The sequence below is a fragment of the Dromiciops gliroides genome, chromosome 3, assembly GCF_019393635.1.
Source record: "Dromiciops gliroides isolate mDroGli1 chromosome 3, mDroGli1.pri, whole genome shotgun sequence".
In the NCBI taxonomy this organism is placed as follows: Eukaryota; Metazoa; Chordata; class Mammalia; order Microbiotheria; family Microbiotheriidae; genus Dromiciops; species Dromiciops gliroides.
The window spans coordinates 473,924,785-473,938,311 of NC_057863.1; the positions used below are offsets into that span (position 1 = coordinate 473,924,785).

At 34.4% G+C, this 13,527-nt stretch overlaps 1 protein-coding gene across 1 annotated transcript in view; it reads left to right on the top strand.

Moving 5' to 3' along the window:
* Positions 1-13,527, top strand: part of STARD13 (StAR related lipid transfer domain containing 13) — a 681,455-nt gene that overhangs the window by 59,621 nt on the left and 608,307 nt on the right. The gene's annotated exons all lie outside the window — the stretch shown is intronic.

Here is a 13,527-nt window from a genome sequence, read left to right on the forward strand (position 1 = left end):
GGGTCATGAAGAGTCAGACATGACTGAAACAAATGAATGACACAGTGAGTGGGGAAGAGACAACATCTCCACACCTTTGGTAATTTTACTGTATAGTATGTGCATACTTTATCATTACCTTTAATTTCAAAATTCTGTTTATTATCATGGTATAGAATTTGATGTCTGCATTTTAGTACATTTTATGATTCGTATAAGGATATTATTTTGTGTATGCCTTTGTTATAAAGGTTAAGTGAAGTGGGTGGGTGGAAGCAAATTTGCTTTATGTAACAATTATTCTACATAGAGGTTCACAGAACAGTCCATTTACATAAAGTGGGAATTGTCTGTGATTAGATTTCAGCATCTCCTCCTATACAGTAAAGTAGCTCCAAAACTGACCTTTCCCTCTCTGCTTCTCCCTTTCATACCAGAGATGTAAGCAGAGAGCAACAGTTACTTCTGAAAGGCTTCAAAGACAAGGGCATTTTTGTCTTTCTTTGTAGTCTTAATACAATGCCTGACATCTAGTAAACACTTAAGAAATTATTGTTGACTGAATGACTAAAATGCAATAGCTTAAGTGGAAGCTTTCTTCCATTGAGCTTGACTGTTGCTGATGCTGGTTTCTTCACATGGCTCCAAAAGAGGAGTTTTTCTGGATACTCATTGACTCACCTTTCCCTTATGAGGTAAAAACTCAGGAAATCTCCCTTATGAAATCAATAGCCCCTTTTAATCATCCAGTGGTATCCAAAGAGTTGTTTGATTCATTATTCTGTGAATATTAACCTCTTCAGTCATAGAAACAGTTATAATCAATTGAGTTCAGGGAGTACAATCCTCTACAGTTCTTTAGTTATTACACATCCTCAAAACAGTCTTTTTCCTAATCAGTGTCTCCAAAAACTTGGTTTCTTCACATTTACATTTGATGTTTTCTTTTTTAGAAAAGTTATTTTCCTACCCCCTGATAACCAACAAACTATTTACATACAAAACAGGCATCACCTTATATCCTTTACACAATGATTTAACCCTTTTTATTTGGACCACAATTCTTTTTAGTCTCCTTCTGGCAAATAGCTTTTCTGGGAGTGAAAAATATTTCTTTGCAAATATATTTTGGCATTTTTATTAAACAAAAGTTTCTTTCTTGCCCTCTGTAACTACCACACTATTTGCCTACAAAAGGCTCATTACTTTTCATCCATCACCAATTAATGTATTTCTTTTTCTTTATGCAAAAGTTCATTTTTTTGCTCTTTGTAACAATCAGACTACTTACAACTTAAAGTGGCAAAGACTTATACTACCATAGAAACATTTATAGTGTCTCGGACAAACAAAGTACCTTTAAAATGGGCTGGGTTGGAGAAAGAAAAGCCAGACAGGTAGGGAACCATATTTTACATGCTGTTGAGGCTATTTCATTCTAAAGTATCATTCATTTTATTGTTTTAAGCTGTTTCCGTTGGTTTTGATTAATAGTGAGGAAAGTATTAAGCTAAAGTGCGTTTAGAAGTCAGTATTGTTGTTCAGCTGTTTTTTTCAGTTGTGCCTGACTCTTCATGACCCTATTTGGGGTTTTCTTGACAAAAATACTGGAGTGGTTTGCCATTTCTTCCCCTAGCTCATTTTACAGATGAAAAAACTGAAGCAAACAGGGTGAAGTGACTTGCCCAGGATTACACAGCCTAGTAAGTGTCTGAGGCTAGATTTGAACTCAGGAAGATGAGTCTTCCTGACTCCTGGCCCAGCACTCTATCTACTGTGCCACCTACCAGCCCCTATTAGAAGCAGAACACTCCTATAAAACCATAATATTACCATATATATTTTTTTTTTCGTGAGGCAATTGGGGTTAAGTGACTTGCCCAGGGTCACACAGCTAGTAAGTGTTTGTTAAGTGTCTGAGGCCGGATTTGAACTCAGGTACTCCTGACGCCAGGGCCGGTGCTCTATCCACTGTGCCACCTAGCTGCCCCCATATATTAAGTGTAAGCCTTGTTTTGGATCCATATAGAACAGCAAAAGATAAATCACAATAAATACATTTTGATGGAATCAGGTAAATAATCACCCTGACAGCTGTTATTATGAAAAGAAAAAGTAACTAATTGCTATAGTAATTTGCAGTTAAAGATGTATATTTTAAATCAATTTCTCACTTAAAATATGATTCAAAGCAATTATATTAATGAGATGTTGGGGACCAGTCTCTTTTTCTATATGAGTAAAAGGAATATGGACACATGAATAACAATGTAAAAAGCTTTATGGTAATAGTCCATTATGTATCATAATTTAGTGTTTTGATTTCCTTGTTATTTTGTTAGCTTTCTCCAGGCTGGACAAGGTGATCGTGTAAGTAATAAAAATATTTTTAGAATTTAGTTTTTCTATATGAAGAAACTAAGTGGACAATCTCAGTATGCATACATAAACATATGAAAAGAGAAAACGAATGAGTCATTTATACCGAGTGTAACTTAAAATGAGTTATGTTTGGGAAGAAAAGCATGGTCCTCGTCCCTTAGCAGCATCTTGTTTCTTCTCAGCTAGAGTTTTGCTTGCATTATGTAAGCAAAGAGTTAGGTCAAGTCATGGCCAAACTACTTTAAAAGCACAACAAACATGGTTTTAGGCCAGAACCAGAATCTCTACTTATTAAACAAGTCAAATTAGCATGAAAATAGTCCTTCAATTATTTACCATCTACCTTTTTGCCTTCCATTTTGTCATTCTTTTACAATCCTCCTGATCCTTGGCCTGGTTTGGAAATCCCTTTACTCTGATAAAGATTAGAACTAGTCTACCTGGGGCCAAAGTTTCTCAGGAGAGAATGAGACCAAAGTCCCCTGTATGAGATTATCTATGGGTTTTTCCTTTTTTGTTTACTACTGACTTTTTAAAAATCACTTCTCTTATGGGAGACTGGTGAATTATGCAAAACTGCCTTGTGTCTTGGGTACAATATGATCACATGGTCCCTTTAATTAAAGTGCTTGAACTCATTCCAGGTTTCTTAGACAGGTCATTAGCATCATATTCGTCTATACATACATAAGGTAACTTAGGTACTGTGGGAAAAGTAGGTGGAGCCGGAGGACAAAAGAAGAAAGTATAAGGAGGTAAATGAAATCTACTCTTTTGGGGCATTTACTAGATGTCCAGCTAGATTCCAGGGCTATAATCGCAGGAAGAGTTAGACAGTGGAAAGTGCCTACTTAAGGAGTGACTGCCTTATGTAAAATGTTCCCTGAATTTTTACTTCCCTGATGAAACATAAGCTCCTGAAAAAGAGGTCTGAATTGATAAACTTTTGACAAACTTCTAAGAATTGGGAACCCCTTGGTAAACCACTATATCATCAGCTTATTGTAAATATGGTAATAGATAGACCTTCAAGCTTATCCATGGGGTTCCTGGGATAAAAATCCTTTGCTCCCTGGGACATTTCTCAGAATGACTATTCATTTGATATGTCAAGAGAGAAAAAAACAACTGGGCTGTCCCTAGGCAAACCGATATCTGTCAGCTTCGTATAAAGTGTAAATGTTATCAGTAAAGTAGTGACTTTAATGATTTCTGGAAAAACAAGTGCTAAAGTTTTGACAAATGTATTCACAATATAGTCAGATTTCTACTTGGATAATTCAGTATCCAGCCCAAAATGAGATTCCTAGTCACTCCTTTGGTGAACTTAATAAAGCACATCTCCATATTTTTCATAAGGGGAAGAAGAATATTCCAAGGATCTTCAAGAACATCCCAAAATCTGTAAAACTGCTGTAGAGGTAGGTGCAAAATAACATTGTTATTTGAATCTGAGAAAAGCACAAAAGGCAAATGGCTTAGTCAGTTAGGGAACTGACACTACAGCTAATAATTCACACCTGTGGTGCGGTGGGGAGTTTTCCTGCTTAAGTTCTACTTCCTTTAAGCGTTTGGACTTTATTGTTTATTTCACAAACATATAATTCTGGCCTATACATATTTTTAAGCTATATAACATGTACTCTGCCTTATGGTCATGAAAGGCATTCTAAGCAGAATTAACTTTTTAAAAATATATGGGTTTGATTTTTTCCAAATCCTTTTGTGAATATTGATCTGGGATGTTGGGGTTTTTCAATTTTTTATTTATTTTATTCTGAACTTAAATAAAACAAGCATTTCCATAACATAGTAGAATAGAAAAAAAATGATTGTACATGAAACTGCAAATCTATTATACACAACTTGCTATTCCCTTTAAATATACAATAAAGTTATCATGTAACTTGCTTTTTTTTCCCTTTTTCTCCCCCACCCCCCCCACTCTAGAGATGCCTACCATTAGGCACAAATATGTATATATATATATATATATATATATATATATATATATATATATATATATATATATATATATATATATATATATATAATACCATTCTATACATACTTGTATTTATCAGTTCTTTCTCTGGATGCAGATAGCATCTTCCTTCATATATCCTTTGTAGTTAATTTGGGTATTTATAATAGTCAAAATGAATTATTCACTCACTGTTGTTCTTAAAACAATATTATTACTGTATGCAGTGTTCTCTTGGTTCTGCTAATTTTATTCTTCAATACTTCATGTCTTTCCATGTTTTTCTAAGATCATCGCGTTCATCATTTCTTATAGCACAGTAGTATTCCATTAATCATGTACCACAACTTGTTCAGCCATTCCCTAATTGATGGGCATTCCTACAATTTCCAGTTCTTTGCTACTCCAAAGAGAGCTGCTATAAATATTTTAGTTATATAGGTTCTTTTCTTTTTGTCCTAATCATCTTGGGAAATAGATCTAGTAGTGGTATTGCTGGGTTAAAGGATATAGGCAGTTTAATAACTCTTTGGGCATAATTCCATGATCAGGGATATTGTGAGAAAAGGGTTACTATTCCTTGGGTGAAATAATCATTCAAATATAAAAACTGAAAAGAATAAATAATAAAATAATAAATTATTAATAATAAATGATATTTCATTACTTGCTGAAATAATGTCAACTAAAGTCTAAAAGTTTATTTTTAACAATACATAGTATATGCTTATTACTGAGAAAAAAGTATATTTATTTCTCTCTTTTCATCTACTAATAATAAATTGCCTTGGGTAAGTCACTTAACTTCTCTGTCATTTTTATCTCTAAAAATGTAAAGTTTAAACTAAATGACTTCTAAGGTCTTTTCATATTTAACAGTCTAAATATTTTGATTCTATAACATATTATACCTTGAAAACCTTGAGTAAAATCAAAACTACTGTTATTTACTTCAGCACTTTGATGATTCTGAAATTTCATAAATGTGGATATTGTCTCCAATGGTACAGATTGTAACCTGTCTGTGCCTTTTCATCCCATGCAAATATTGTCTGTATTTTTCCTTATAAAGCCTTCATGCAAGATTCTAGGAGCATTTTTCCATATTTCTTGACATTACATCAAGAAACTTGGTCATTTATCAAGCATCTCTTGCTCTTGATATATGACTGCCTCATCTTCTTTCAGGCATCTACCTCCCTTGGGATATTCTTTTACTCTTTTTCCTGTGCGAAACTTTATTGGCAGTGTTCTATAAGCTGGTCACATTACCATGGGCAATGGGTCACCCTCAACTTTACTTCTTTAGAGACTGTGGTATTCCATGAAACACAAGCATATAGTATCATTAAATGAATACTGGTGTTTAAAAGATTGACCATCATTTCAGGGAGAGGCTTTGGTTTACAGACAGTAAGTGTCAGAGCCAGGATTCAAACTTACATCATTTGACTCTACATTCACTATCCTTTCCATTGTACCATATTGCTTCTTATTAGATCATTCAAGGCAGAATGAGACCTTTCTCTAATTTTATAGCAACTACTCTGTTAAGATACATAATTTCCCATGGTGTTCTCATGTCCCTAGCTATAAAGCCAAGAATAGACTGCAAGATAAAGATAGGTGTACACTGACTGGCAATGTAAAGTCTAAAACTAAAGCAGCTATGTGTGTGTGTATATATATATATATATATATATATATATATATATATAGTGTGTGTTATATGTTTATATACATAAAAGATATATAACGTACATAATATTGTATATAATGTACTGTGTGCATATATTTATACACATACACATTGTATGTATAAAGCAAATCTTTGGCTTCATGTGCTTATTTCAGGTAAATTCAAATATTTAAATTTTTAATCACACTAGATCTCTGAAAATGACCTCAATATAACTATAAGAGCAAATAGGCCATGTCTTCATAAGGGCAGGACTTCTAAGCCAGATGATATTATTTAGCTCAAAATATATATTTATAAATATAATATACAAATATATATGTGTATATATACAAACACACTATATATGTATGTATGTTATATATATGTGTATATTTATGTGTATGTGCATATGTTTATGTCAATTAGTAAGTATTTCTTGAATGCTTCCTACACATCTAGTGCTGTGTCAAGCCCCTCTGAATGTATACATGAGCTAGGCCTAGGAAGTAAAACAACAAATTTGCCTATGGAAGCAAAGAAGTGAAAGTACCAATAATATGTCAGCTAGAGAAAGGAGTTGTGCTGAATGCTTTTAATTTTATGCAGGTGGGAAAATGAGTGAGTATTAGTTATTTAAAGCAAAGACCTGATATCAAATTTTGTAGAAAAGCAAAGAAACACACCAGTGGATGCTTGAAACTATAAGGATAAAACTATATTTAAAAAAGCTATAAGAATGAAAAATGTTAAGAGAAAGAAGAGGTTCAAAGAATGGAGATGGAAAAGGACCTTAGAAATAGATCAATCTAATCTAACTTCATTTTACAAAAGGAAAAAAATTCCTCATGCCAAAAGGTCTAAGGAAGTTAGAAAAGATGTGCATGATATAACTAAAGTAATTATCCAGTCACTCAAAGGGAGTATGACTAGTTGAAAAGATCCAAGTTATGATTTGTTCAAATAGATGATTAATTTTTCAAATAAAGGCCCATTTTTTTGATGAACAGAATGCTGAACTCTATATTTATACTGATCTTACAAAATAAACTGGAAAAAAGGTGTGTTTGATGTGAATAATATTGAGTTAGGAAATATGGTGCTTCCAGCATGGCCCTAAAATAATCATCAACATCTGAAGAAGGAACATTCAAAGTCCCTGTGACCCCAAAAAGTATACATGTGGAAAATGTGTGGCAATACTGGAGTTATTTTTGGTTTTAATTTTTATTTTCAGTTCCAAATTCTCTGTCTCCCTCTACCACCTGCCCCACCCATTGAGAAGGTGAGAAATAAGACAGGTGACAATATTGTTGATGCTTCTTTGACATCAATGGTATTGTTCATGCAGAATTCATCCCACAAAATCAAAACATTAATATGCAGAATTATTGAAGCATTGGAAAGGATCTATTATATATGTATATATATGTGTGTGTATGTATGTATGTGTATATATATATATATGTATATGTCAATTGTGGCCCAAGAAGGTTATTGTTTACCATGCCAATGCTCCAGTTCATGGTTATTTTCTTTTTGCTAAACGTTATTTTATGATACCTTATTATTTTGTATCAGTTCTTTATCAATGTGTCATCCTACCATTGAATCATTCCTCATAACAAAGAAAAGTAGTTCAACCAAACCAACAAGCACAATTTCTACTGATCTTACTGCATATGCCACATTTCACACCTGTGGTGCCCCACATTTTATCTGTTCTCTAGAACAAAGATTAGTTAGTTATTAGCATGAATCAGATTCAGTTGCCTTTTGGTGTTGTTTTTTGTTCATATTATTTTAGGCATTGTGTTTATTGTTTTCCTAGATTTGTTTAATTTGTTCTGTATCACATTGTATAAGTCTTCTCATGCTGCTCTAAATTTTTCATATTTGTTTTTATCTTAAATCACAGTTCTATTATATTGCATTTATATATCACAATTTGTTAGCTATCTCCCAACTGATTAGCATCCATTTTGTTTCCATCTTTTTACTACCCAAGAAGAGCTGTGATAAATAACTTTTTATGTGCCATATAAAAAGGATTTTCATATATGTTTTTGACCACCTTATGATGTATGAGATCATCAAATGGCATACAGTCAAATAAATTTTCATGCATAATCCCAGACTTTTCCAAATCAATTCACAGCTTCATCAGCACTACATTAGTATGTCTACATTCCCACATTTTCTATAACACTATTTCTGTCTTTTAACCTCAGTGGTCCCAAAGGTCTCTTCCAGTTGTCAGTCCATCAACTTTGCCACTTTAAAAGGTACTAGGTGAGATATGAGAATTTCCATTATTTACATTTCCCTTATTTATAGATTTGGTACCATCTTTCATACAGTTGTTGATAGTTTTAATTTTGCCTTTTTAAATTATTGATTTATATTCTTTGATCCAAGGTACATTTTCTATGAAATAATTCTGAACCAAAAATAGCATTACTGTCCTCTTTACCCAGTTATTTATCAGAGTTGTTGTATTGTTTTGGAAAATTCAAGTCCAAATTCTAAAAAAGCAAAAATTTGCCACTCCAGAAAGAACATGCTGCAAAGAACATGTACTGGATTTAAGGAAGGGTACCCATCTTCAAGTCTGGTTCCTGCTATTTATGACCTGGATGATCTTGGGCAAGGCACTTAATTTTCTAGGCCCCAGTTCATCTATAAAATGAATAAATTGGACTTGAAGGCCTCTCAGGTCCCTTCCAGCTCCATATATAGAATCCGAATGAGCCTATGGCTTTGAAGGCACTTCCAAAAGTGGTGTTCAAAACTGTTTTGAAAAATGTATTACCAAAAATGAAAGGCTTCTCCAGTTTGAACATAAAGTTATAAATCCAAATCCCATAAGATGTGGTGGAGAAAGTATTCTCATTATACTATAGGTACCCAATGGTCAGGGTCTATCGATTGCTTTTTTAGATCTAAATGAACTCATTTATCTGCTATTTTGGCTAAATTTCAGTTTCATCACTTTTTAATCTTTGGTGAAAGAATATGAGATTTGGAGTAAGAAGATCTGGATTTAAATTTTGGCACTTCTACTAACTAATTGTTTAACTACAAACAAGTCATTTAAACTTTCTGAGCCTCAGTTCTTCATTTGTAAAATAAGGGTGATAACGCTTACACCTACTTAATAGAGTTGTCATAGGGATCAAATTATGTAATGTATGTGAAAGTGCAATTATGAAGAACTATGTATGTCAATATAAGCTCTTTCAAATCATTAGATGTTATTATTAATTATTTAAAATTATAAATATGCCTGCCTCAAGAACTTTGTAATATAGTTAAGGAACTAATGCTAATAAATATGAGGTAATTAGAGAATATTTAAATGCTAAGCTGTGGGCACTGTTATCTTTTTCTTCTTCAGGGCCTTGTGTAGGGCCATTGGCTACTCAGTTCCATGGGCTCACCAAAGCCTTCTGTCACTGGGGAGTAAAGGAGAGGTTTCAACCAACACATTCCAGTTGAGTCTATGTGACAAGGGTATGGACAGTGGTTATAGGTAGAGATTTTGGAACTAAAAGAGCCAGGCAGTGAACCTGTCAGGACTAGAAGCCAAGCTCAGAAGCTGGGGTTTTCAGTCACAAAGATGAATAGGTGGGGCAGCTAGATGGCGCAGTGGATAGAGCACCGGCCCTGGAATCAGGAGTACCTGAGTTCAAATCCGGCCTCAGACACTTAACACTTAACTAGCTGTGTGACCCTGGGCAAGTCACTTAACCCCAATTGCCTCACTAAAAAAAAAAAAAAAACAAACAAAAAAAAACAAACAAAAAAAAAACAAAGATGAATAGGCCAGAGGCAGTAATGTTGTCCAAACATCAGTCAAAAATAAGACCACAACCAAATCCAGGGAAGCTAGTAGAAGATAAAGTCCAAGATTAATAAATCAAGGGTCTAGTAACTACAAGGTAAACAATGGAGCATTGAGCTAGACATGGAGAATTTCAGTTGTCCAAACTATAATAAGGCTATGGGCACTGCAACTTTTGAAGCCTACTATGATGAGTCCAGCCCTCCTGCTCCCCAAGTTTCCCTTGAATTGCTTTTGGTTTAAGAGCTCCTATGCATACCAGGCTCATGTAGCTGAATCTATCCTTCCTTCAGAATTTTAGATAACTGGGCTATTGGTTAAAGTACATTATTTATTCCCATTAGCAAGGTCACATAAATCTTTGAACCCAATGGTCAATTTCATACTGGCACAAAAACCAATCTTAGAATTTAGTTATATTTGTTGATTTACCTTTCTGGTATACAAACTCCCCAAGGGTATATTTTAATAGGTCATATAGAGTGCTCTGGCTTCTGGGAAAGTGTTAAGTAATCATTTCAGTCTCAGCCTCTGTCACAGGCTTTCTCTGTTTCACCTGTGTGTAGCATTCCAAACACATTGAGCATAAAATGGATTAAGAACAAAGCTTGAGGTTTCATTTAGAACTGTGATTTGACAGTAGCCTCATAATTGCTAATTGAAACAGGAATTTCATACATGCATTTCCTTTGTTGTCTTCCCATTAGAGAAGTTGGGGGAGAGGGAGGGGGAGATCCTCAGGGAAATGCACAGAAATTTTTCAAAAAGTCATTAAAAATCCATCATCTGCAATGTGTACTAACTCTAGTAATACATCATATTTACCTAGTAGAATGTAGCAGCACTAAATGCTTTTAGGATCTATTAAAGGCATGATTTGTGCAATGTGATTTTGTATTTACCTAATAACCTATTGTCTAAAATTTCAATCCAATGTAGATAGATATGTAGAGCACACGTTTTCCAATGGTATGTAGCAGCTTGGATGCGAATACATATTAACATACTTTTTTTCAGAATATAAATTATGGTTATGTTAAACATCACTAAAATTTTGCAGCTCAGGACCTCGGCTTATTTTTTCTTCTTCCAGTGAATGTAAAATGCAGACTTCTCTGTAATTCTGGGGCTAAGACTGTCACATCCCAGTGTCCTATATAGCTAGAGTTTTGCCCCTGATTAGGAAGGAAACGTTATTATGACTTGAGGGGAGAGACCATCATGCCTATGCCTTTAAATCTTATTATCAAGTTAAACTATCCAGGAGAAAATGCTTGGTTTATTAAAAGACCAAACCTTGAGATGCATTTTGTAAACCTGACCTATTTTTTAAGAGTAAGCTTTTGGGGGGCAGCTAGGTGGTGCAGTGGATAAAGCACTGGCCCTGGATTCAGGGGGACCTGAGTTCAAAGCCAGCCTCAGACACTTGACACTTACTAGCTGTGTGACCCTGGGCAAGTCACTTAACCCTCATTGCCCTGCAAAAAAAAAAAAAAGAGTAAGATTTTGTTACAGATAATAAAAATACTACCAAATGTAAATGCCTGGGAATATCTGACCAAGCAGGAGTCCATTTACAAACTTAAGATTGTGGTTACTTTCCAGATGGAAAAAAGAGGACTTGTGATGGACTGAATAATTAAGTTTATTACTTGTGCCCTGCTGTACAATTCGGTAGGTTTGTTTTTAATCTCCAATTCATTTAAAACTCTCCAGCCTTTGTTACTGCACAGCGGGATACTATAACGGTCTGAACAGACACAGAAGGCAACAGTCAGGCCTAGTAGGATAGGAAGAAACTGAGTAAACAAGCAGTTTGCTGCTGCAATTGGTAGCTGGGGTAACTAGGGACAGACACCAATAACAGAGGACTTCTATTTCAGCAAGTGTGGAAGATGAAGGAACTGCTCTAGTGCCCAGAAATTGGACCACATTTGGGTGTCTACCACAGGGAACCAAGCATCCATACACTAAGTATAACTAGATTTTCCTGCAAGGAGAGAAGATATATAGGATGAAGGAATACCTTTCTTTTCTCCCAAATCAGGGATGATGAAGTATACCCCTGGAGGATAGAAGAAAAGAGTTTGAAAGAAAATAAGAAAAAAAACTCTTAAAAAAAAAAAGCAAAATCAGAGTTATGAGGATCAGGGCCTTGAAAGGTAGAAAAACATCCTATTTGTTGTTATTTGCATATATCATTGCCATTGTACAAGCTTTTTACAATGCCTGGAAAACAGTCCCTTGTCACCTCCACATCTTAGAAGCCCTTGCTTCCATCACAGCTCTATAAAAGTGCCACTTCCCAAAGGAGGGTTTTTTAAATCCTCCAGGTGCTAGAGCTCTCTGAGATTAGTTGTATTTACTCTGTATTTATATTTTGTATTTGCTAATAATAAGTGTTCAGGCAAATGCTCTGAGCACAGAGATTATTTCATTTTTGCCTCTAAATCTCCAGCATATAACATGGTGCTAGCAAATATCAGATAATTAATAAATGATTGTTGAATGAATGAATGAATGAACAAATGAACAAACAAATTAATGAGTGAACAAATGAATGAATGAAGAGGAAAAGAGGGTAGAACTTCCTTACCTCTGGGGTCCCTAGTTCCCTTTAAATCTCCCCTTAAGCACTGCCTCCTATAAGAGGCCCTTCCTGCTGCCCTAGGTTACATGTTGTCTCTCCTCACAAACCACCACAGAATGTAAACTCCTTGAAATGAGAGACTATTTTTACTATACTTTCCCCAGCACTCAGAATGGTTATCTGACACACAGTACTGAATAAGTCAAGGCAACAAGCATCTATTAAGAACTTACTATGCGATAAGGGGCAATGGCACCATGTAAAGAGATGTGTCCTGGTGCTATAACTACTTGATGAGAGGTGCAGACTTGGACATATATTGACTTAATATACAAAATGGGAAAAAGTGCTGTCTTCCTGAGGTATCTATTAAGATTGAGGAGGAAATCATACTGCTGTCTGTCAAGCTTCTGAAACCCCAATTCATGATCCATAGAGGAACAAAAATACCACCTGGGAAAAAAAAACATAAAGAATCTTTAGGAATTGTGAAGAGGCAGGCAATAAACTGAAGGACTTAAAGGAACAGTTAGTATTTGGTTTTCTCTTCTTCCAAGTGAAAGTATAGAGAAATAGGATATAAAAAGGACAGCTAGCTAAGAAAATGGACAGAAATCACAGATCCTTGGGGAAAAGCCACAATAAGTATGATCTTAAAATGTTCATTTTCCTGCATTTATTTACTTATATTTGTGCCAGAACATGATATTTGTAAAGGTATTGTGTGATGAAAGTGTACTCTTTAAGATTTCCATTGGAATATTTCAACAGGACATGGCATCTAGTTTTTCTTCTGCTATATTTGTTAACTTCTGAAGAAATACAGCAACAATTAATGTTTTATTATCTTTTTGCATTTCATTTAACTTTTCCTTTGAATACTTAGATGTTATAACATTTGGTACATAAAGATTTGATACTGATATTATTTTATGCTCTATAGGGTCTTTATTCATAATATGCTAAACCTATTTGTCTCTCTTAAGTAACTGTTTTAATGTTTTCTTATCCAAAATCACAACTGTAATTCTCGGGTTCTTTGGCATTAATCTGAAGTATAATAAATTTTA